The sequence below is a fragment of the Macrotis lagotis genome, chromosome 2 (genome assembly GCF_037893015.1).
Source record: "Macrotis lagotis isolate mMagLag1 chromosome 2, bilby.v1.9.chrom.fasta, whole genome shotgun sequence".
Lineage (NCBI taxonomy): Eukaryota > Metazoa > Chordata > Mammalia > Peramelemorphia > Peramelidae > Macrotis > Macrotis lagotis.
Genome location: NC_133659.1, coordinates 119,106,138 through 119,132,777, shown reverse-complemented (window position 1 = coordinate 119,132,777; position 26,640 = coordinate 119,106,138). Strand labels below are relative to the sequence as shown.

Genomic DNA, 26,640 nt, shown 5'->3' with positions numbered 1-26,640 from the left:
AAAGAATTTCTACACTAGCATTCTTTTCTTTGCGGGGGGTGCTGGAGGGTTTGCAGGGCAAAAGGGGTTAAGTGGCTTGTCCAAGGCCACATAGCTAGGTAATTATTAAGTGTCTGAGGTCAGATTTGAACTGACTCCAGGGCCAGTGCTCTATCCACTGCACCACCTAGCTGCCCCTACCCTAGCATTCCTAATAATTTAACGTCTAGCCTGTGCCTGAAAATTTCTTTTTTTTTTCTCATCCTCAAGGATCAGTTGTTGTCCTTTTTTCTCTCTCTCTTTTTTTTTGCAAGGCAATGGGGTTAAGGGGCTTGCCCAAGGCCACACAGCTATTTAATTATTAAGTGTCTGAGACTAGATTTGAACTCAGGTACTCCTGACTTCAGGGTCAGTGCGCTATCCACTGTGCCACCTAGCTGCCCCAATTCTTTCTTCTTAAATTGATGTTTTACTTTTCCAGATACATGTTATGAATGTTTTTAAACATACATAAGTAATATTTTTTAAATGTGAATGTAGTGTTCCTCAGATTCTGAAGGATTTTTTATTTTGTTTTGTTTTGTTTTTCTTCCTCTGGATGGGGATAGCACTGTCCATAGTTGGTCTAGAAATCTTATATGGAAGGAAACCCAGAACCTCTTTAGCCAGCTCTTTTCACTTTTGGACTGCCTCCTAGGTATGTAATTTACTATTAGGGAATAGCTTAAGCAACAGGAAGAAACTGAAGTCATTGTATCTGATAAGAAATGAAATTTTAAGATTAATGTATACATAAAGATAGTAATCAAGAGTTCTGCAAGCTAAGGCTTATAAAAAATTCAATTCCATGCAATTTCTAAATCATATTTCATGATATTGGTACATCCAGTTAGTCAATAATTATGTATTAAATACCAATCACTGTACTAAGCTCTGGAGAGCAGTCCTTACTCTCAAGAAGCTCACTATCTTAATAGTGGATTATATGTGCAAACATTTGCTTATCAAGGGTTCTAGAGTTGTTAGTGGTGACTAAGAACATTAGCACTAAGAACAGTAATAACTTCTACATTTCCCAAATGATGTTGCAACAAATCATATTTCTGACCCACTAGAGAAATGTATAAGCAGAAAAAAAGTTGGATGAACTATATTATGAGAGTGAACAATAGCTGATATGTTATCTTCTTACTCTGTTAAAGTCAATTAATAGAAGTCAAGGAGAGGACCCTGGGCATGATGTAGTCCTTCAGCTTTGCCCATCACCCATGCAAGGGAGATTTATGAAGGGATATACATAATGAATGCACAGGAAGAGGAAGCATGGACAGAGGAGATACATCATATGATTATCAATGAGTTCATAAATTTATTGGTCTATTGTGATAATTAATTAGAAGTTACAGTATCAAAAACCCACATATGGAAACCTAGGTGGACTCCTTATTGTTTTATCAAATCAGGTGCTCAAAAGATTGATTTGTTTTGATTCAGGTTATTGTTTTACTTTTTGGGATTAGACCTGAATGATGTCAAGACTATTTAGTCCAAACCTCTCATTTTATAGTTGATAAAGGTAAGAATTCAAAGGGTAAAATGACTTGACCAAGATAGATAAAACATAAGATCCATGAAAGGAATTCAAATGTCTGATAACAGATCCCTTTTCCTAATATTGTGATATTGAATCCTTTCTCTCAATACATGACTTCTCATCTAATCTTAGTGATTTTTCCTGACGAGTTACCTTTTTAACTCATTGCTGCAATTCTACTTAAGCCATTTTGATTAAAATATTTTGTTAACTTCATCATTAGTCACCTCATATTCAGTATTGCCACATTCCAAATTATCTTCTGACATTGAAAGTTTTATTCAATCTGGTTCTGACAAACCTTCTAGCCCTATTTAATAATATTGCCTTTTATTCCAATCAAACTGAATTGATTTCTGTTTTCTGAAGGTGATTTGATGTCTGTTTTGTGTATTTTTCTTTATTCCTATGTTAGTCCCCTTGTCCAGAAGCTTTTACAGTCAGTGAATGAACTTTTACTAAATACTTATAACCATATCGTGGTTGAATACTAGGGAAATAAGCAAAGCCACTGTCCTGACCTCAAGGAGTTCACATTTTAATGGAGGAGACAACAAATACTCTTTACATATAGCATATATACAGTGTCAACTGAGATAATTTTTAAAGAAGATAATATTGGGGGTAGGGGGTAAGATAGAAAATAATTTTTGCAACTAAGTCTTGAAGAAACCAGGAGGTAGAGGCAGGAAGGTAGAATATTCTAAGTGTGAGTAATAGTGCAAAAACATGTTGTTCAGACATGGAATGTCATATGTGTCGGACTGCTATAAAACAATGTAGTTGGAATGTAGAGTAAGTATAATACTGGAATGGTAGGGAAGGTTCAAATTTTGAACGGCTTTAAATTCCAAACCTAGAACTTCATATTTGGGCCTAGAATAATAGTGAACTACTGTAATTTAACTTAATAAGGAAAGAGAGCATGCTCTGGAAAGGAGGTCAAATGAGTAGAGATAAGTGGATGCATAAAACAAATGTGATGAAGGTAGAAAGGACAAGACTTGACAAAAGATTATATATATGGAGTGAGAACAGGAAATTAATTATAACATGGAGCTTCCCAGCCCAAGTAATAGGAAAGGTAGGAAGAAAAGGATGACTGGAAGTAAAAAATGATATTTTCTTTTATGCATGTCATTTTTGAGATGCCTAAAAGACAGAGTTTGAGATGTCCAAAATGCAATTGGTGATTCCAGCCTGGAGTTTAGGAGAGATTAAACCAGGATATAATTAGGAATCATTATCTGAGAGTTGAATAAATCCATGGAATATAATGAAATGATCAAAGGAGACTGTATGTATAAAGAAAGGAGAGCCCAGGATCCAGTGACAAGATATAAATCAGGTTGACTGTAGATGACCCCAAACTAAGAGAAAGCAGAGTCATGAAAACCTGGAAAGGAGAAAGTATCCAAGAGAAGACAGTGATAGTTTGAAAAATTGTAAAGTCAAAAAGGATGAAGACTGAGAAAAAGTCATGGGATTTGACAATTCAGAGATCATGGAGAGGGACTGCCAGATAAGATATTACAATGGAGACAGACCAATTCCTAAATACCTACTATAGCAGGACAAAATAAGCAAATCCTTGAATTTGTACCTGCTCATACAGAAATCCAATGAGAAAGTTCAGTGGCTTCTTTCAGCATAGAACTGCTACAAGATCCAGCCAACACTGTGTTGGTGATTACAAAGAAGGGTAAATACAAGAATACCAACCAGTATAAACAATTTAGAAATTGCCCAAAGGAATTAAGAGCAACTCTGGAACAATTGTAATCATTGACTCAAAGAGGGGATGAGTTTTCCACAAAAAAATATGAAGAAATGAATTTTTTAAAAAATGAAATAAAAGGTTTTTTTTAAGATTTTTAAAGGAGAAACACTTAGAAGACAAAATAATAAATCTTACCCAGCATGTAAGTTCCATGGGAAAAATGGAATAAACCAAATAGAAACTGATATGCAGGTTTATTAGAGGAAGCTATGTTAGAAGAAAATTAAAAGGCTAAAACAAATAAGAAAATGTAAGAGATGATTTTAAAAATTTAGCCTGGGAAACAAGTCAAAGTGAAATAATTAAGAACCATAATTCTTTATGAAAATTGTAAAAAAAATAAAATCCTAGATGCTAAGTTTTATCAGATCAGAAATGAAAACTGCCCAGATCCAGTAGAATCAGAAGGAAAGTAAAATTAGAAAGTATCTGCCAACAATATTCTGGAAAATCAATAAACAAAACAATTATAACAACAAAAACCAGTCCCAAAGGAAAAAAATTCCAGGAATGTAGCAATCAAAATCCAGAAACTCTGCATAAAAGAAAAAAATACAAATGTTTCCAAAGAAGCAATTTAAGTGTCAAAGAATCCCAGTTATGGTCATACAATTCTTGGGAGCTTCTACAATGTAATTAAGATTCTGGTAAAAAATATTCTTAAAAAAACTTGTCCTGAAAAGCTGAGAATCAATCTTATGCAGGTGGAGGGAATATGGGGAGAGAGGAAATGAACCTTTTGTGAAATAGAGGACTTTCAAGCATTTCATATGAAAAGATTAATGCTGAATAGTAACTAACATACAAGTCAAAAAAAAACCCTGGAAACATAAATAGATTTGAGTATTTGGAAGGGGTTATAGGACGATATAGTGTAGACATTCTATTGATGAAGAAAAAACTACTGTATCTTTAGAATCTTAATTCTTCAAAGGAAATTGAAAGAGTTATATAAGTAAAAATAGAGAACCTGTCAATGTATTGTTTCATGAGCATCTGAAGAAGGGAAAGAAAAGGAGAGAAGCAAGAGGAACTCTCTTCAGTAGAAAGGAAGTAAAAAGGGGTGAAATTTCCAATTTCTTATAATCTGAATGTATGAGAAGTATATAATGCCAACAGGGAGGTAAGGGTAAGCTGGTATCAGATGAATTTCACCCTTATTTGAAAGGCACAGAGGTGTCTGAATGCATACTTAGAGCAAGTTTCATATAGAAATTCAACAAGCTCTACTCAGACAGTAGTAGGAATAGGGGAAGGGGGTTGAAAGGGAATAAAATGCCTGGGAGCAAACATCTACAAGTACAACAAACTTCCTGATCCTGAAGTGAGGATTAAATGGTGAGGAAACCCAGAAAAGCAAAGAATTAGAGCCTAAAGGCTTATTCTTCAAATGCAGAACAGTATGAATATTTGGATATATGAATGGTCTAAAAATATTATCATGCCACAAGAACTGATCAAAAAAGATGACTTCAGAGAGTCCTACTTAGGACAAACTGACTTGAGTGTGAAGTAAAAAAATAAAATTTAAAGGACAGCAACACTGCAAAAAAAAAGCAACTTTGAAAGATTTAAGAACACTGATCAGTGCAATGATCACTTGTTTCTAAAGAGGTCATATGATAGAGCATGTTACTTCCTGACAGGGAAATGATAAACTCGAAGTGGATAAAAAGACATGGCCATTTGTTCAGTTATTTTGCTTGATTATATTTATTATGAGTTTTTTCCTTTCTCTTTTTAATTGGAGGGGGATGTTAGAGAATGGAAATAAATGATTTCAAATATTGATGTGAAAATAAGAGGAATATTGAAATTTTAAAAAGACTATCAGAAATAGAAGGAAGTTCAGAAGAAGGTGTGGAAAATAGGAAAGTTTTGAAAGTAATTGATTTAATATTATACACTTTTTAAAAAGTAAGTGGTATCTACAAAGAAATAAAGTGTCATGTTTCATATACAATTCTCTTTTTGTGCTCTCCTATGCCTACAGAAATAATTACTTTTGGCATTTAATCTCAGAAATAATATTTTTAATTCAAAACGAGGTCACTGATAAATTTTAAGATGTGGGAGCCATGAGCATGTTTACAGGCACCAAGGAACTAGCCAACTAGATAGGGAGAGATTGAAAATTATTAAACAGTGGACATGAGTCTTCAATTCACATTGAGTAAATGGTCTATTGGAGAAGATGAAACTGAGCTTGCATACAGTGGGTCTAGCCTTGCCATCCATTGTAGATCACTTCCCCAAGGAATTTAGCCAGGAAGGTAGTAGAGTTATGTAGATCAATAGCTAATAGGAATGGTCAGATTAATTGAGAGGTTTTTTTTTAAGGATGGGAGAAAAATGTACCTATTATTAGGCACCAGGGATGAAGCCAGTAAATTGAGAAAGATTGGAGATTAATGAACAGGTGAATAAGAACGGGATAACAATATCAAGATTGTGTCTCTAGAAGTTCACCTTGGCAAGGGTTACCTTTTTTATGGGTAATGTAGGATGTAATGAAAGACATTTGGGAAATAAATGATGATAAGGGAAGAAAAGTGTTATTTTGGCAAATGTATTTCTTTTTAAAGTGGAGTCAGATGCATGATTCTTAACTGAGAGAGTGAAGGAAATGGCATCTTAGAAGGCTTAGCACATTATGGGGTAGGTACTTAATAAATGCTTGTTGATTTGTCTTTAGGAGAGATAAGAATGAGTAGAATATCTGTGGTGGTATGAAATGAAAAACTGATTTTCTAGCTCTATTGAGGACCCATTTGAGATCAGATAACACAAATATATAATGGACTCAGTTTCATGATTTTCTCAAGTTCTATTTAGCAACAGATGAATGGGCATGAATGAGGGAAAAATAAAAGGGTTGAGTTTAAACAAGGCAGTCTTCATGATAGGACAAGGGAATAAGGTTTTCATTTATAGAGAATTGCATAGAGTTGAATAATTCACCACCATATAAAAGGTAGAGAGGGACAGGTAGGTGGGGAAAGGTAAAGAGTGCCATTATGGTCTCAGGTACTTACTGTGTGACCTTGGGTAATCACGTAACTCTATTTGTCCCAGTTTTCTCAACTGTAAAATGAACTGGAGAAGGAAATGATAAACCACTGAACAATATTTGGCATGAAAAGTCCCAATGGAATGGTGGAGAGTTGGATCTAGCTAAGTGTGACTGAAAAACAACAAAAATAGGGAAGAGAAAAGACAATGCAAGTAGAAAAAGAAAGAACAGTATGAAAGCAAAATTGGACATCAAAATAAGGACAGAAAACAGTTAATTATCACAAAGGATAGGGAAAGATAGAATGAAAAAAAGATTAGAATCAGATGACAGAATTTTAGCATCCATGAACATAGAAGAGAAACTCTTGTAGGTGATGGTAAGATCAAAAGCATGACTACTTTGTGTACTTGAGTTAGAATAGAGGAAGTGGTCATGAAGACTATATAGATAAGATGAGCTGGGAGAAAATTGGAAAATTCAAAAATAAATAAATTTAAAAAAATGAAAAAATAGAGGAAGAGCTGAAAAATTTGGGTATTTGTGGGAACATCAATGTGTTAATTGATATCCCCTAGAAGAGGCCAGAAGTTAGAGAATAAAACTTTGTGTGATTCAGTCATTCAGAAAGGAATAATAATGTTTTTGGGTTGGGTGATAATTTGAATTTCTTGAACCTCAAAGGAGAAGGACTCAATGAAGTAGGTGGTAGGAGAATCTGTAGGAGTTTTCCAGTTCTCTAACCAGTGAGTATGGAGAGAGAAGTATGTGAAAAAATGCAACCAGAGCTTGAGAGGCAAGTTAAGGTCATTAGATGGGAACTAGATCCAAGTATTAGAAGATAGAAGGAATGAGAAAGGAAAGTTTTAAAATGAAAGCAAAATTTTTAATTATGGAGCAATTATTTTTTTAATTAATTTTTATTAAAGATATTATTTGACTTTTACAATTTCCCCCCATATCTTGCTTCCCTCCCCCCACCCCCCCCACAGAAAGTACTCTGTCAGTCTTTACTTTGTTTCCATGTTGTACCTTGATCCAAATTGGGTGTGATGAGAGAGAAATCATATCCTTAAAGAAGAGAAGAGAAGTCTAAGAGGTGACAAGATCAGACAATAAGATATCTGTTTTTTTCTAAATTAAAGGGAATAGTCCTTGAACTTTGTTCAAACTCCACAGCTCCTTATCTGGATACAGCTGGCACTCTCCTTTGCAGACAGCCCAAAATTGTTCCTGATTGTTGCACTGATGGAATGAGCGAGTCCTTCAAGGTTGAACATCACCCCCCCATGTTGCTGTTAGGGTGTACAGTGTTTTTCTGGTTCTGCTCATCTCACTCAGCATCATTTCATGCAAATTCCTCCAGGCTTCCCTGAAATCCAGTCCCTCCTGGTTTCTAATAGAACAATAGTGTTCCATGACATACATATACCACAGTTTGCTAAGCCATTCCCCAATTGAAGGACATTTACTTAATTTCCAAATCTTTGCCACCACAAACAGGGCTGCTATAAATATTTTTGTGCAAGTAATGTTTTCACCCTTTTTCATCATCTCTTCAGGTTATAGACCCAGTAGTGGTATTGCTGGGTCAAAGGGTATGCACATTTTTGTTGCCCTTTGGGCATAGTTCCAAATAGTTCTCCAGAAGGGTTGGATGAGTTCACAGTGGAGCAATTATTCTTTAAGTCAAAGTGGAACCAGTCAAAATGGATCTGGTTTGGGATACTAAGGGAACAGTTTGAGCAAGATAATGGTTAAGAGCAGAGGAAAATATACCCTAGGAAAGTCTGGTCAGGAACAGGGAGTTGAAGTCCAGTGACTGGGAAGCACTGAAGAATGCCTTGGAGCAAAAACAGTGACCTAAAACCAGGAACTAGAATTTGAAGGTGGCTCAGTGGACAAAGAATGAGACTAGGAGGCAGGAAGGAAGGGTTCCAGGCTGACAGTATAGTATAGTTAATGGTATGGTACAATTGAAAGAGAACTTTAGGCATCTAGGCAGTGCTGTGGCTAGAACAAGAGCCCCAGAGTCACTAGAACCTCAGTTCAAATCTGATCTCAGGCCGTTAACACTTGCTAGCTGATTGACCTTGGGCAAATCAGTATTCCTGATTGCCTCACATCTGGGGCCATCTACAGTCCTGATTTGGGTCTCCTAGACCCACATGGCTCAGAGGAGAATGTGAGGTCAATGATTTCGCAGTCCTACCTTACCCACATCCAATTCACTTCTTATCATGGCAAAACCTTCCTGACGCCATGGTCAGGAATCAACAGCAGCAATAGGAGAGTCCTAAGCTGAAATTCTACTTCTTGCTCCTGCCAGTCTTTCAGATTGTGAGCACACTCCGAATGTATGCCTTCTTCTCCTTACCTTTCATCATTATACTTCCATCAAATCTATCCCCTATTTTACCTGCATTTGCTTCCTCATTCCCCTAACACCACTCCAAGCTTGACTCCCTGGCTCCTCTCCTGGTTTCCTCCTGTCATATCTTTTTAAAACTGTGTTTCTTCTCAGGTCCTTTCCCCCTCAGGGAGGAAACGAAAACCTTTGTTCCTTCTTTCTCTCCTTTCCTTCTTTCCCATCTCTCACTCCATTTTCTCTCTTGTCTTCTTCCTTTTCTTCTCCTCCCTGTTTCTTGACTTCTTTCCTTTCCTTTCCTTCCCTCCTCTTCTCCTTCATCTTTACTACCTTTTCCTTCCTTTCCCTCACTCCTGCCCATCCCTCCATCCCTCTCTTCTTCCTTCCCTCCTTTTTTCCTTCCTTCTCTTCCCTCTTTCCTTCCTTCCTTCTTAAAATATCTTATAATTTAAAACACAAAAAATTTCAAATCCTTAATAGATTCTTAGATCCCTATACTTTTTGTTTTCAAAATGCCTCAAACTCCCAGCATAGTGATTAATAGATTGTTTACCAGTATAGGTAAATAATAGAAAAATATCTTAAAAAAAACAAATTTCTCCTGACAAATAAAGGTAGGACCAAAGTATCACAAATGCCATTCTTTCATCCCCCAGGCCCCATAACTCTCTGACCATAAACCTTTCATGCTTAAGCCCATTTTACAAAATGAACAGCAACCTGACACTTTATGAATAGAGAAAAGAGACTTTCCCCTTCATTTAAGGGCATGCTAAGAATGCCTAATACTCTCTTCCTTATGCTGTTATCTGACAATGACACTCAAACAGCTGAATCTGAATCATGTGGTCTAAAGTAAGGTAATCAATATAAAAAACACTTTTTCACTGAGCTGAGTAATAATATCTTATTCTAGAGGATTTGAATCTTTTTGGTTACAAGTTGACAGCTCTAATAAAACCACACAAAAGTCAGATGGTACCTGATGAACTATATTGTCAAATGAAATGACCAAATGCAGTGGTTGACTTACTTGGCCTTTTCATTAATTCTTAGCTCCTGCTGTCGGATTTGATCTTCTTCATAGTATTTATGGAAGCTCCTTATTGGTGCTCCCTTAGAATGCCACATGGAAATATGAGCTAGTACAATGTAGTGCCATGCCACCATAAGCATACTGACCAAATGGATCATCTCCCATTTATATTCAACAGTAATTAGACAGGTTGTTCAGTTTGATCAGTAAAAAATAGGGTCAGAAGTGAGGAGACTTATTTTCTAGACCTGAGTTGATCATTCATTAGCTATGTTGCCTTGGAAAAGTCAGTGTCAATGGGCCTAAATTCCTTCATCTAAAACCAAAGACATTAGTCTAGTTTTGCTTTAAGGTTCATTTTAGTTATAAAATCGTGATGCTACAACAATAATAAACAGAAAGCCCCAACTTTTGAATGTTGCATGTTTCTCCAACTTTTTTGTTTAGGTCTAAGAATACTTCTCACCACTGTAGAAATATCATATATGATGGTAAAAGTATTAGAATAAGCATTCCTCCCAGCCTACTTAGCCTATAAAGTTGCTGAAATATAGTATATTTGATAAAGAAAAATTGTAGGAACAAATAATGTTTTGATAATAATTATATTGAAGGAGAAATATTTTTATCAATCTTAAATGCTGGTACTGCAATAAAATTAGGTTGAATTTCAACAATTAGATATAGACAATTTGTAGATTTTGAATTTTTTATGATACTTAATTGAATTTCATATTGATGAGTTTTCTTTTTCCTTGATACAGGTAAGTCACCAGAACGAGAAGTGTTATGCTACTTAAAACAAAATTATGACTTTTTTTAAAACTCAAAAATTGGACAAAGAGGAGGGGGAATAGGAAAAAATGGGAAGTTTTCCTAATATAATTAATTGTATAAAAGAGAAGGACATTTGTTTAAGAAGGAATATATGTATGAGGGTGGAGCCAAGATGGCAACAGGAGAAGAGCCTCTCTTAGGTGCTCTCTCCATAATATTTCAAAAGTCATAAAGTTATGACTCTAACTAAATTATTGAGAGACAGAACCCACAGAGATTTCCAGTGAGGCAATTCTCCAGAACAAGGTAACCTGGAAGATAGTGGAAAGGCTCTTCTCCATGGGGTTAGAGGGGTGACCTGCCAGAGGGAAGGAACTTCAGCCTCCTGTAGCCCCAGGGTGCCTGAGAGCCACTGACCTACACCCTGGAAGCTATGGGATACAACTTGTAAGATCAGCAGGGGGGATCTCTGTCAGAGCAAGCACGTGAAGCCCAACCTTCAGGGCACTCAGTAAGTGGCCAAGGCAGCCCAGATCTAGGAAACAGAAGCAGGAGGAGCCAGTAAGCAGGAGTCCCCAGGCAACTGAGCCTTGAGTACTCAGCCGGCCAAAGGTAGGGGAGTGGAGAGAGACTTCTGAGATCTGTCCTCTGTACCTGGAACAAGACTCTGGGGCTCTGACCATGGATCCTGTTCACAGTCTAGCTCCCCCATAGAACAGTACGGCACCCCCACCTTAACTCTGTGTATTTGTGGTCATTCAGAGATCAAGGGGGAAGACAGAGCTTCACACACTGAGATCCTTTTGTGTGTGGGGGAGAGGGTGACCCAATAATACTCAAAAGCTCAGGAAGGACCCCAAAACCAGGCACAGACTGGGGAAATGAGTAAACAGAGAAAAAAGAGGAACACCACTGAGAAATACATTGTCTGTGATCCCAAGAAAGATCAAAATACTCAAACTAAAGATGAGGAAGTACAAGCTTCTGCTTCTAAAGACTGCAAGAAAAAATGGAAATTTGGCTCAGGCTATGACAGAGCTCAAAAAGATTTTGAAAATCAATTAAGGGAGATAGAAGAAAAATTGGGAAAAGAAATGAGAGAGATGAAAAAAAACATGAAAAAGAAGTCAGCAGCTTAGTCAAGGAGATCTAAAGAAAATGATGAAGAAAATAACATGTTAAAAACCAGCATAAGTCAAATGGATAAAACAGTTCAAAATGTTATTGAGGAGAAGAATGTTTTAAAAAGCAGAATTGGCCAGATGTTAAAAGAGATAAGAAAGGTCTGTGAGGAAAACAAATCCTGCAGATGTAGAATGGAGCTAAAGGAAGTTCTTGAGTTTATGAGAAATCAAGACCAAAAGAATGAAAAATTAGAAGAACATGTGAAACATCTCATTGAAAAAACAGATTCAGAAAGACAATTTAAAAATTATTGGGATACCTGAAAGTCATGAAAAGTAAAGATCCTTGACCTCATTTTTAAAGAATTCCTATAGGAAAATTGCCCATATATCCTAGAAGCAGAGGGCAAAATAGAAATTGAGAGAACCCACCAATTTCCCTTGGAAAGAGATCCAATAAAACAACCCCCAGGAATGTGATAGCCAGGTTCCAGACCCTCTAGTCAAAGAGAAAATACTATAAGCAGCCAGAAAGACACAATTCAAATCTTGTGGAGCTGCAGTCAGGATCACACAGGACTTAGCAGCAACTATGTTAAGGGTTAGTAGGGCTTGGAATATAATATTCCAGGAGGCAAAAGAGCTTGGAATGCTACTGAAAAATGTAATGGTAATAAGAGAAAGGATAGGTGGAATAGGTTAAGATATTTCACATATTTTTTTATTATTGCAATGAGCTATTGCAATGATATGGAAGGTGGAACTGTGAGGGAGAATGAGGGAAACCTCTCTCATCATAGGTGGCTCAGAGATGAAACAGCATATATACTCAATGGGGTATAAACATCTAGAGAAGGGGGGACAGGGGAAGGGGGGGATGTGAGTGATAGAGGAGAGGTGGACCATGGGGGAGAGTAGTTAGATATAACACATTTTCTTTTTTACTTCTTGCAAGGAACTGGGATTGGATGGCCTATCCAGGACCACAGGGCTGGGTGGTTGCTGGTCCTTAGGAGTGGTATGTGGGCTTGTTGTCCCTTGGCCCCAGGGCCGGTGGTCTGTCTGCTGCATCACTTAGCTACCCTACAGCACATTTAAGAAGAGGGAAAGAGTGAAAAGAGAGAGAAAATATAGTATATGATAGTGGGGAGGTATGAATGGAGGGAGTTGCAATGCAGCAATGGCAACAGTGGAAAAATATGGAAGTAGCTTTTGTGATAGACTTATCATAAAGAATGTGATCCACCTATGACAGAGCTGGTGGTGTTGGAACACAGACTGAACCACATTTTTAAAATTTTTATTTTTTTCTCTTTATTGTTCATGAAGGTCCATGTTTTTTTGGGGGAGGGGATAAAACCCCCCAAAATATATTTAAAAAAGAAGGAATGTGTGTATATGTGAGAAAGATCTTCTTCAATATGCATTTAATTCAATTTATGATGATTAAGGGGGGCAGGTCACATGCATGACTTTCCCTTAGGAAAAAGAAAAGAGATGCTAGGAAACATTAGATATAAGGAAAAGAAACCTCATCAATTTGAAATTAAATTAGGTATTATAAAGAGCCAATGACTCAACCTTTAAAGCCCTTGAAACTCTAGAAACCTCATTCAGAATTTCCAAAATGGTTAAATGGTAAAATTAAACTATGCTAGTCACCTGGTGGCACTGTACACAAAGGACAGCTTGGTTTTGATTGGTTTATTTGCCAGTCTGTATGGGTGAAAATTCTTTGGTAAATGTTTTTAAGAGTATGATCCTACATAAAGTTACAAAAAGTTAAAAGGGATCAACAAATTTAAGATATTATTATCAAAGCTTCAAATCAATATTATACAGAAGAATTTATATTAAACTAAATTCGTATCTTCCAATCCATATTGTTCAACTCACATGTTAATGGCAGAGAATTACAGACCATTAGTGTTGGGAGGAACATAAGGCTAATAGACTTTTTGCTCTTTTACAATGATTTGAGAATGAAACCTTTTTTTCCCCTAAGACAATATTTTGTTGCCAGCTTCTCTACCAATAAAATATAGTGTATATTCGTTCTAAAGTGAAACATTTTCTGAAGAAAATTACAAAATCATTTTAGGTTGATAAAGACCAGATCTATATGAAATAGTCAAGTATCACATTAAAATATTAAGGTTAAATACAGCAGAACCTTTGAGAGAATTTCATCAGTTTTTACTGTATATCATATATTAGTTTTTATATATTTGTCTTTTATTATAAACTATTTCTAACTATCTATCTGGGAAAGAATTGGTCTGAAACATTTTATAGAACATAAATATGGCTTATGACATAAACAGTAAAAATAGGAATGATGTAATGCTCCAGCTTAGATAATGTAAAAGAATTTCATTAGGTAATGCAGTGTTGATGAGTTAATAGCTTTATCCCAACTCTCCTGAATACATAATGTGTATTCTGCTCTCTATGCATTATGTAATCTTTAGATAGCATTTGCTATAGGTCATGCATTTTATTTTATTCAGTTTGAATGAGCACTACAAAAGTTATACATAATATTTTTGCAAACTTGATCTACCATGGCTTTAAACCATGGTGACCACCATTTGTAATCTATTGATTTTGCTTAATTTTAATAATAGCAAATATCTATTGATAAAACTTCAAGTGCCATCAAAATAATATAGAATGCAAAGTCATTTCAAGTAATCTATCTCACTTTTACAGAAGAAAAGAATTGCTGAAAAATTTTCTTGCATGTCCACTTCTGATGGCATCAAAATGAATTTAAAAACATTTTATATCCATATTTGAAACTGAATCAAAGTTTATATATATAATGTGAAATCAAAGGAAAAACTTAATTTTGCATCAGTTCTATAAATTATTGGGAATTTTTCATGCATATAGTTCAGAAAAGGGATATGAGATGCAAAGCCATTTCCTCATTTACTTCCTCAGTCCTATATTCTTGAGAACATTGCAACAGCTAGCTAATAGTAGTTTTCTTTCAAGAAACAGTTAATTTTAAAGGTAAATTGCAACACTTAGAAAATTATTTTGAAGTTTATATTGTTATTTTCAATCCATTTTCCCCTTTTCTTTGAACTCTTTGGACAAAAGAAAAATTATGCAAAGGTAATTGTTTTTCATTTTAATAACATTCACTGAAAAATATTTATTAAATGTCTAACATCCTACAGGTATTATGCTGGATTCCATAGAGTATATAATGATTAATAGCACCACTTCTGCCCTCAAGGAACTTATAGTCCATTGATACTTATTTAGTATGTGGTCATAAAAAAATAGTGAATATTTTTCTGTAATGTCCTTCTTATGGATTATGGAAGCACTCTTTTGTTTTCCTTTTCCCCTCCAGTCATTTTTTTGGGAGCATTCCCTTTTTTATTAGCACCTTTCCTCATAGCTGGTTTCTGATCAGTAAATTCCATGGTAATTTTTAGCAATGAATATAAAATATTTGATGAAGATAGGAAGCAATGTCTAGAAAGGGCTTGAAATTATCATCAGATTCAATTATTTGTACTACTTCATGTTTCCCTAGTGATAGATATTTGAAAATAAATGATTATGGACCATATACTAGTCGAAGAAATAGAAGAAATATTCATTAGAGAAAATACTTATCATATGATTACTCAAAATAATTAACAACTTCGGAAAACTAACCCAGGTCAGACCTTCAATTGCACTACAAAGTCTAGATAAGTTTCTGGGTTTGAAAGCTCAACCTCTTATCTGTACATCTGGCAATTTTGCATAATGGTGTGGTTACAAACTCCTACAAGAGCAGCATTAGAATGGTGAACACATCACAGACTTAGGGATTCAATCAAAATTTCCACTTTAAAAAAAACTCTATATAATGGTCACTGAAAGGGGAATTGGATTAGACTTCCTCTCTTATAAATAGTATCTCCAACTATCTCCAACCTAAACCTCAAAGTAAATATTAGAATTAGAGAAATTTTTTTTATCGATTTTCTAAAGGATCATAGATCCAGTGCTTAGCATATAGAAGATACATAATAAATTTTAATTGATTTATTTTGAGCTGGAGAATACTTTAGATGTTATCTAGCCCATTCTTTTCATTTTACCAGTGAAAAAATCACGGGATTATAGATATAGAAGCAGAAAAGACTGCAGAGGTCATCTACTTCTTCATTTGATAAATGAAGAAAGTGAGGCTCAGGGAAATTTAGTTACTCAACTAAAGGTGGAGAGTAATTATTAGAAATAAGGTTTGAATACAGATCTTCTGACTCAAGAACCAGTTCCATTTTCATGTAACCACATGGCTTCCCTCATTCTAAAGCTCATGAGAGGGAGCAGTTATGTGGCACAGTGGATAGAGCACCGGCCCTGGAATCAAGAGGATCTGATTTCAAATCTGACCTCAGACAATAATTACCTTACTGTGTGATCTTGGGCAAGACACATAACCTCATTGCTTTGTGAAAATTAAAAAAAAATTACAAGTTCATAAGATCTGTCCAAGGTCATATATGACTAGTACATATATGACATATATGTACTAAGTATCAGAACCAGACTTCAAACTTGTCTCTAAATATGTTCATTCTACATGTTTTAATCCTATCTAAAACCTTTTATATTTTTATTGTCCAGTTGCTATAAATCCAGTGACTTTTTAAAACATTTTAAATTTTTTTTTCATTCTATGCATGCAATATATATATATATATATATATACATATGTATATTTGTAATAAATAACAGCTAGTCCAGATAAAATGACTATATATTTAATTGTTGGTAGTCTAAAGATGGTTGATGACATGAGTTAGGGAGTTTTGTGTAGCAGAGGGACGAAGCCCATCAAGTGTTGGCACTAAGACCTGCTCCAATAAGATGAGTCTCTGGTTCCATAAGATGAGTACCAGGCTGCCTAAGGAGTGGAGCCCCAGGGTGGAAGAGGAGTAAGTCAGAACTTCTCTAGTGATCAGCAAAGGGATTCTGCCTATAAGAAACTTTTATTTCCATTCTGGACCATATGGGGAGACCCAGTCTCAAGAGAAAGGAAAAGAAGCAATTGTGTGGAGGTCCACTTTGTGAAGAGATTAGAAACATTATAGGTGCCTTTCCAGATCACTGTTAAACTGTTAAATTTTCATCCATATTTAACAAATGTCATTATTCAGTTTCATGGGGTCACTGTGTCAAAATGTCTGTGTTAGAACTTTAATTTATTTGCAGAGGTTCCTTTAAGTGGGCAGAAAGTGCAGTGTGTTGGATTGATTTACTGTCCGTAATCCATCTACTAGGTAGGAGGGTTTGCAGCCTGTTAACTTATTCTTTGATGTACATTTAAAAACCAGAAGAATTCCACTGCAGTGCAGCAGAATCTTGAGCTAGGAGACACTTAGTTCTACCTCTTTCCTAGCTGGTTTGTATGAGGTTCACTCCTTGACAACAGTGGGTTCTCTCATTCTGCTTCCAGGTAGCAGGAGCTGCCCTGTCTCTGCTACGTCCCTTACCAGATGGCATTCTTATTAAATGCCTTGCTCTTGCCCACCCTCACTTTCTTGATCCAAATATGAAGTGCCAGGAAATAAATAAGAGCATTGTACTCTGATGAGTTCTCTGGAGATGGAGGAAAGCCCTGGGGATCAGGAGATGGAAACAGCCTTTCTGTTTATTCTTCTTGATTCTAAATATTGGCCAGTAGGAAACAATGCCCTGATTAACAATGTAGCATTTTAAGAGAAATTGAAAAATACATGTATTTTTTTTTAAAAAAGATAATAAATTGTTTGCCTTCATCTGTTGCCCTCAGGTAGTATACAAGACTTTGAAACATTATTGGATTGCTTGTCTGAGTCCCTTAAAAATAAGGCATGAACATCAAGGATGATCTTTGTTATGGGACTGCTGACATTGGACTCTGGGGTAGGCAATTGCTATGTGCAAATTTCACTGCCAGACTAAAAGTGCAGCGGAAATGAGTGGGTAATGAGAGCAGAGCAGCCAGTTCTTTAATTGAATTAAAAGCTGGGTGACATCAATGCAGACACCTGTCCAATTACAGACAGGCCAAGGTGTTTACCATTGCTGTACAAGCGATTCGAAGATGACAGAAATCTTTCCGCCCACAGATTAACATAATGAAGGAGAACAGATTACAGTGGATGCTGGCCAAACACCTAGGTTGGCAGCTGAGGAGGGGAAAAAAAGGATAGTTTGCTGAAGAGTGTAAATAAAAACTGTATTTTTGCCTGGCCCAAAATGAGTTTGGTTTTTAAAAGGAAGCCATTTTGCTTCAAGATACTTTCCCCATTTGTGTCTGTCGACATTCAGTCACAGGAGTTAATAGTAAAATTTCAGCATCAAAGCAGACTCATTCTCTCCTGTTTTATTGCCTTTCAGCAAACATAGTCCTTTTAGAGTCTCAAAGGCTTGCACAGCTGGTGTCAATTCAGCAGTGATTTTCTCTTGGGTGGTTAGGCTGCCTCCAATTATTAATATTTTCCCTTTTGCTCCTTTGAAATTTGAGGTTAGCGGCAAAGGGAGAAAAGTGTTGGAGATAATCTATCAGCGGGAAGAAACCATGTCTTTGCCTATTACTTCTTTCTCTCCCTAGGAGAGGAATATACCTTTTCAGTGAGGGAGCTCTCTAAGAGGACCTAAGAGGATAAAAAATAAATGTACATTAGTCATTCAGCAATATGTATTTTGTTTCCAATTTGAACAGAATATAAGGTTAGTTTCTCTGATAGGGTAAAAGTGAAGATTGAGAAGCGGGAAGAAGACATAGGATCTTTGACCCTCAAAGATCTTGCCACATCTTTCTGAAGATCCTTTCAATTATAGTCCATCCTAGACAGGAACTCTTTCTCCTTTAGTCTTTATAAATTCACATCATACAATGGTGTGCTCCTGGCAATCTGTTAATTTTACCTAATGATTGTGATGAGCTTCTCACCTATCAAATGGGTCTTGTTAAATTTTTTCCAGTTCTTGGTACAGTGCACAGCATATACTAGGTAATAAAAAAAATGCTAATGGACTTGATTTGTTGTGAAGTGAGGAATAAACTTGAAGTTTAGGAGGCAGTCAAATTTACCATCTCTTAAAGGAAGAAAAAAGATTTCATATTATTAAATATCATGAATTCTCAAAACCTTAGATTGAAATACAGAATAAGGTAGCAGAGCTAAATTATGAATCCACAAAATGGTCTAGAAGAATCTTCTGGAAGATTTGGAAAAGGAACTGTTCGTATCTGGTTAGAATATTTCCTGAGCTAGTAAAAAATGTGAGGAAACCTATCTATCCATCAATCCAACCAAACAGTCATCCATCCATCCATCCATCCATCCATCCATCCATCCATCCATCCATCCTTCCATCCATTGTTCTAGTCATCTTTCCATCCATCTCTTCCCCTGGCATATTCTTAATGGCAAAGTGATAGCTGGGAAACTATAGCAGCCACCAGCGAGGGTAAATCTCCACATCTGTCTACACAAGTGATACTGTGCTGCTACAGATTTCTTTTCCAGTTAATACAATAACAACAGAATTATGTGCTTTCTGTAGTTTGAAGATAACATTTTTCTGCTCCATTCCCTCTCCTTTTCCCCTGTCAAGAGGTAGAATTTGAAAATTACTATATACCACAGGGATTGATACCTGAATTTGAGTTCTTTTCTAAAGTGTAAAAAAGATGTATGTGAATGTCTTTGTGTGTGTGCGTGTGTGTGCGTATGCATGCATTCAATGCACACATGGGGGTGACAGATAGATAGTCATTCAGTTACCTTTTTATTGGACTCCTTCACCCACTCAGTGGCCTGGGGTTGCAATTAAAAAAGAATGTGTTTACTTTTCTTCCAACTCCCTTGGTGTGGCATGTCAGATTTTCTCAAAGTGCTTTAGCGCTTAGCACAGAGATTTCTGAACCTGCTGGTGCCAGTGATTTTAATACATATGCCAACACTCCTGTGTTTGCTACATGGGACACTAACACTTTTAAAATATCAATAATGCTTACTCTACATTTATCCAATGTTCTTCCAAATCACCCTCTTCCATTACCAGAATAGATAGACAGATTTCCTAATATATTGCTGACCCTCTTTTCTTTTCATAGACTCTTCTGTCCAAAAGAAAAGTCTAGAGGTCACTTGACTCTTCTTGCTGGTTTTAGGCAGGGTCAATCATAAATGGTTCGAAGAAAGAAAGATCTCTTTTTGTGAAAACTTCTAAAATGAGAAATCCATAATCTCAGGGATCTATACCAATGCTTGAAAGCTCTGCCAAGATGTTCTTTGTACTTAATCCAACTTACTTGTTTCTGTATTGTGTCTAAGATTTGTTTTACTGCAATTTAATTTGATAAACGGTTACTGATTGTCTACCATGCAAAAGGTACTGTTAGACCCTGAAAATCCAAAGTTCAAAAAAGAGTCCCTGGGTTCAAGGCTCTTAAATATAATATGGAGAGACCATGACTTGCACACACATAAACATGGTATAACGTCGAAGGTGAAAAGGACAAAGGTAGAATCTAAGCAAAGTCTAAGAATAATGAGGAAAGAGAGATCATTTGCAGTGTGTTAAATCAAGGAAAGTTTTTCTGAGAAGGTTGCATCTGAAATTGACCTTGAGGAATTAGAACATGCATGATCATTACCTGCTGGTCTTTCAGAGTCAATGTTGTCTTAGATTGGAAGCCCCCTATTGAGCAGGGCTTTTTACTGCACTATGCCTAGAGTCACAGATGAGGAAATGGTGATAAATGCTTTCTGATGATGATTTAGTATCATAGTGAACCTATTCTACTGGAGATAAAATATTTAAGTGTGATTTAGACACTTTAAAAGGTACCATTAGGTAAATTACTAGTTTCATGTATTAAATGGTCCCCAGTGGCATCTCTAACATGGCTCTACACACTCCTGGAGAATCTTGTCTATTTCCTTTGGGCATATGAGTCCTTTTTATAAATATCTGCTTCAGTTCCACGTGGAGATCTCTTAGTATGGGAGATAAATGAGTAAAAAAGGATACTCCCATTCTCAAGGTCACTTAGTGAATCTCAAGTCTCCTACCTTGGCAGAATCTTCCCCAAGTACTAAGACTCCCTAAGTATCTGAGTTGTAAGTAAAGATCATCTGGTCCTGCCCCTTTCACATTTTATACATGTGGAAATCAAAGACAAGATTACACAGGAAGCCATAGCCAGGGTTGAAATTCAGCTCTTTTAATTCCAAGTTTAGTAATCTTCTCCATTATGCAATGCTGTCCACTTTTGCCTTACAGATTTATGTCCTGAGTAGTTGCCTCTTTGTCTTCACTCTTTCCCTAAATGGTGACCTAGAAGCAAAATTGCAAAACCTTGAGGTCTTCTCTAAAGCACACTGCTACCCCACACTAATCTCATAAGATCTTTCTCCAGCACCATTCTTCTGTCCTGACAGAATTTGGAGGCAGAATTTTGCAAGATCTTTTTTGGAAATATGAAGGAAATGCCATCTCAACCTCAGAATATACATCACATTTTAAAAAGTGTGATTTACAAACTGTCCAAAGTCCTCTATGTGGTAATAAAAGCTGGCAAAAACCCACACATCTGTTTTCTTCCCCCCCCCCAGTTTTTTTTCAGCTCTCCTTTCCCAATATTTATTATTGTTTCACTTGCCTTGAAATGGGAAATGTGAGCACTTTGATAAATGACTTGAAAGATGGTCTAGTTTCAGTCTAGCATCTTTCTTTCAGAAGCTTGATACTTTCCAATGAAACCCTGCTTGGCAAATTTCTCCAGCAATGCACAAAACATCAGGGTGAAAAAAGGATTCTGCGAGCAATGCTTCTCTTTTCTCAAAGGCCTCAAGGTTTAAAGGGGGAAAGCACCAGAGACTAGAATCCTTGATTTACACATGCAACAAATGTGATTTTTTTTGTCACAGCAGGAAGAAAGGTTAAACTATATGTCCAAGGTCATTTGGCGAATCTCATGTTGATATTTGATTTGGTATGGCTCTCCCTAAGTTTTATATTTCATACCCTTTGTTTTGTATTCTGATTTACCCTTTGTTTCAACAACAAGCCCTAGTCATGTTTTGGGAGGGAATTATTTCATAATAAGATATTGTTCATAATCTCTCTGAAGACTTGCCTGTAAAAGTGCTAAGTAATGTTCTGGAACAGATTTTTATTATTTTTTCAACAAGAATAATAGTTTTAAATTTATATAGTTCTTTGACTCCAAAGAACTCAAAACATTAATTAAATCACACATATATACACACACATATGTGTATATATAGCTAAAATTTCCATATAGTAGCCCCCATAGGAGGCAGCTTGTGCATCTAGTAAAAAGCAGTACCTTGTATAGAGTCAATAATAAATATTTGTTGAATGAATGAAAGACTAAACTGATATTATAGCTTATTTTATCTATGCCTCTATAAGGTCACAAACTTTATTCTTCCCAGTGCCCTATTAATTCCTTGATAATAAAGACCTTAGGGAGAGTAATTAAATCTTTTTATTCATTAGGATGCTGCACCATTGTACCTGTAGGCAATTTTATGCATGAATGCAATAGACTGTTATCTATTTGGTATGGTTTAGTGTTTTTTAGAAAACTTCCTTCTTCCAGACTATCTTGTTCTTACCTACCTCTCCTATTTCCACAATTCCCCCATTGGGCATTCATTCCTTTGTATTGAGTGTTGCTTCTCTATGTAACAGCTTTGAAAATCAGTGACAGAAATCACTGAACATGTTTGAGGAATGGCAGATAGTATAATTTGGTTGGAAAATAGGCTATATATAGGGGAGCAATGAGAGGTAAGGTTGGGAAAAATGTTAGAGACTATGTTTTAGTGAGAGAGAGAGAGAGAGAGAGAGAGAGAGAGAGAGAGAGAGAGAGTGAGTTTGAACTCTGATTGTAGGAGTTGGACTAGATGACATTCCAACTCTGAGATTCAGTTTTTCCATGAAGCTTTAATTATTTATTCTGTGTAGAAGGCATTAAAACAAGAGTAGCTTGGAGGAGACCACTTTGCAATAATCTAAGAAAAAATTAATAGGTGCTTCAAATAATTTGTCAATAATTAGGTTGTCAAAAAAGTTTTAGATGACAGAGAAATTTCATAGGTAGTGACTAGGAAATGATTGGTGGGATGTGAAAGCAAAAGAAAAAGTAGAATAAAGGATGACTCAAGTTTTCTGCCTTGATAAATGGATGAAACTTGGTTGTCTGAATAGAAATAAAGTAGTTAACAGTAAGAATTGGTGTTTAGTTGGGAAAGAGGATGAAAAAATTTCATTTGTAGGTATTCTGAGTGTGAATTTTTGAATTACATGGAATTGTCTAGCAAGTTGTAAATGGAGGACTGGAGCTCAGTAATAGTGATACAAATTTGTGCATCATCCATAAGGAAATTATATCAAAATCATTGCAGCAGATGGGACATAATGTATAGAAGAGATAAGAAGTGAGGTTAAGAGAAAAACTTTGTTGGACATAGAAATTTAAAAGCTTGGAAGGAGAAGCAGAGAATGGAGAAACTAAGGAATAGTCAGAGAGATAAGAACAAAGTTAAGTCAATGCCATGGAAGCCAAGAGAGGAAAGGTCTTGAATGTAAGAGGGATTTTTCAAAATAAGTATTACAGAAGTCAAAGAATATGAAGATTGAGAAAAGGTCATTAATTTTAACAGTTAGAAGTCATTAGTGAGCTAAATGACTTTTGGTAGCATAATAGTGGGGAAAGGGTAGCAGCTATGTGACTCAATGTCTAAAGCAATAGGCCTGGCATCATGAAAACCCAAGTTCTGAGTCTGGCCTCAGACATGTATTAGTTGTGTGTTCCTGGGTAAGTCACTTCACTTCCATTTGTCTTAATCCTAGAGAAGGAAATAGTAAAACCACTCTTGTATCTTTTCCAAGAAAAATCCATTGACCATAATTGTGTATTGTGGTTCACTTAGTCATGAAGAATAGACATGATTGAATGACTGCACACCAACAAAATTGAGGAAGAAGAGATCAAAGTTTTAAAAAAATATTAGACTTGTAATTCTTCTTTTAATGAATACATATATGTATATATTTTATAGTATTTTGTTATCTTTCTTTGCCCCAGAATTTGACAGTCAACTAATATAACAAATACACAGTCCAGTAAAGCAAATTGTCATGTTCAGCAATTCTGAAAATGTATATCTTGTTCTTTATTTGAATTCTATCACCTCTCTATTGGTAGACAGCATAATCATGTTCAGTTCTCTGGAATCATGGTTTTTCATTGCATTAACAGAATTCTATAATCTTTCTAAGTTTCTTCATATTGTATTAATTGATCTTAGTTCTGCTCACTTCAATATGCATCAGTTCACAGAGATCTTCCTAGTTTCCTCTAAAACTGTCAGTTTCATCATTTTTATGGCACAAATTAATGCTATTAAATTTAATTACATTAAATTAATATTCTATGTAAGGACATATTCACTCCCCACTGGGTAACAATGAAGGTAGATGGTGCAATTAAATAATGGGTGAAACTTGGAATAAGGAAAATATTAATTGGAATCCTGCCTCACAAATTCACTAGCTCAGCCTCAGTTTCCTTATCTGTAAAGTGGGTATAACAATAGTATCTCTCTCACAGGGTGGTTATGAATGGTGGGATACCTTAAAGTGCTATATAAATGCTACTGATTACAGGTGGGTGCTCTCTCAGTTTTCAGTTTTTTGACTACTATAAAAAGTTGTTACAAATAATTGTGTACATATATATATATATATATATATATATATATACATATATTTGCTTAAATGTTATGGACATTTTTCTCTTTCTTTGATATCTTTAGGGGATAAGCTTGGTAGAGATATTATTGAATTAAAGTTCACATACATTTCTATTGATATTTGAGGCATAATTACAAATTGTTTTTTAGAATGGCTAGACTAATTGACAGCTCTCACCCATCATCATATGAACTTTTAATACTCCATACAGGAACTGTTTTTGCAATTTAATGTCTTAGTCTCCTAGGGCACTTAAATATTAAAAGGATTCATATAACATATATGAGTAGGAAGAAGCACTTGAACTCAAGTCTTCTACTTCTAAAATCAATCATATATTCACTAGCCCTCTAGACACTAGATTGCAAAGTCTTAAAGAGTGAGTCATTATCAAGGAAATAAAGGTAGGGTATGTTCAGTATTCTTTTGGAATTTTTGGTAACAAAAAAGAGAAAAGAAAACAATGACTTTAGTAAGTAGAAGGGTTGAGGGAAAGATTTTTTTTCTTCTTTTAAGATATTTAAGATGAGAATATTTCTTAGAGAACTAAACAAACCACCAGAGAGGAGAATAAAACTTTATGCAGGGATATTGTTAGTAACAAAAACCATGAAATAATTATGAGGCATAGTATAATATAAGTAACTGCTTGAGGGTGTGGTATGGTGTGAATGCTAAGCTGGGTGTGACAAAATGACTCAGCATGATTATTGTTCTTTCTAAAAAAAGGATGAAGGAAGATATTTAGGGAGTGAGGGAGGCTGGGATAAGAGCAAAAGATATTATATATATATATATATATATATATATATTTATATATATATGTGATTTGGAGAAGATGCTGGGGTGAGAGTAGAGAAACAAACAGAGTTGAATCAATCAAATCAAAGCATTACCAGGAAACAAAGAATTTGAGGTTAGAGAATATGAATGGACTCTATTTACCTAATTTCTTGATTTTTACAAATATTCCATTAGAGCAGAGAAAGAAAATAGAGAGAACAGGTGATAGAAGATTCACAGATAGAGGATTGCCAAGATAGACACTGAAGAAGGTCAAGGGGCAGTAAGTTTTAGAGTGAATCAGGGTTCATTAAAATAACTGACCATGGGTTTCAAGTAGGGTAAGGAGACAATTAACACCAGAAAAAAAAAGATTATTGAAATGGGAGAGTGGGGAGGACAACAGGCAAATAAGAAAGGATCTAGAGTTCTCAGTGAAGGCAAAGGGCAGGATAAGGAAAACCGGGACAGGGAGAAATCAGACAAGGATGAATTTTAGAAGATGTTGGAAGCTGCTATTAGTAATTTTCTACCTAAAGGGAAATTGCTTCACCAGACATTTTTTCTCTATGACATTTTGTTAAAAGAAGGGCATTAAGGAAATGGAGGAATGATTTTGGTGAATAAATACCACCTTTGTGAAATGTTGGTGTTGGCAGTATGATGGCATTAAATACACCAGAGATGGTACCAGAAAGAAGAGCAATAAAGTGATAAGAAATTTTACCTAGACATAATTTTGCACAGTTAAAATCATCAGATGTTAAATATGACAGACACCCTAGAGATTGCTAGTCTTAACTCAGCGATATTAAGAATTTTCTCCTATATCACATAGCTAGTGACTGAGACTATATTAGAGTTGAAATCCATACCTCCTAAAGAGTTCCATTCAGCACAATATGCTACTATCTAACTACAGGCTATTAGCTAAAGGATTACATATTTGAACCCTATTATGTCCCCATGGTCAGGTAGATGCTAGTGAATAGTGACAATCCAAGAGTCAGGTAGATAGGAGTCCAAATCTGACCTCAGATATTTACTCGCAGTATGACCCTGGGCAAGTCACTTAACCCTGTTTGCCTCAGTTTCCTCATCTATAAAATGAACTGGAGAAGGAAATGGCACACCACTTTATCTTTCTAAGGAAACTCCAAATGAGTTCACAAGGAGTCAGATATGGCTGAGACTAATGAATAATGCAATCCTCTCATAAGAAGAATAGCTTGTATTTATATAGAACTTTATAGTTCCAAATTCCTTAACATAAATTACTGTTTGAAATCTTCATAATAAGCCTGGGAAATATGTTCTGATAGACAGATACATGGTTACTTTTATACTTATTTTAACAATTAAGAAAAAAGCTGGAGCTAAGTGAC

The 26,640-nt window shown here is 35.6% G+C and overlaps 1 protein-coding gene and 1 long non-coding RNA gene across 2 annotated transcripts in view; one reads left to right on the top strand and one right to left on the bottom strand.

Moving 5' to 3' along the window:
* USH2A (usherin) overlaps positions 1 to 26,640 on the top strand; it is a 1,130,853-nt gene that overhangs the window by 446,793 nt on the left and 657,420 nt on the right. The gene's annotated exons all lie outside the window — the stretch shown is intronic.
* The window catches only part of LOC141513139 (uncharacterized), a 42,923-nt gene that overhangs the window by 12,040 nt on the left and 4,243 nt on the right, over positions 1 to 26,640 (bottom strand). The window lies entirely within an intron of this gene.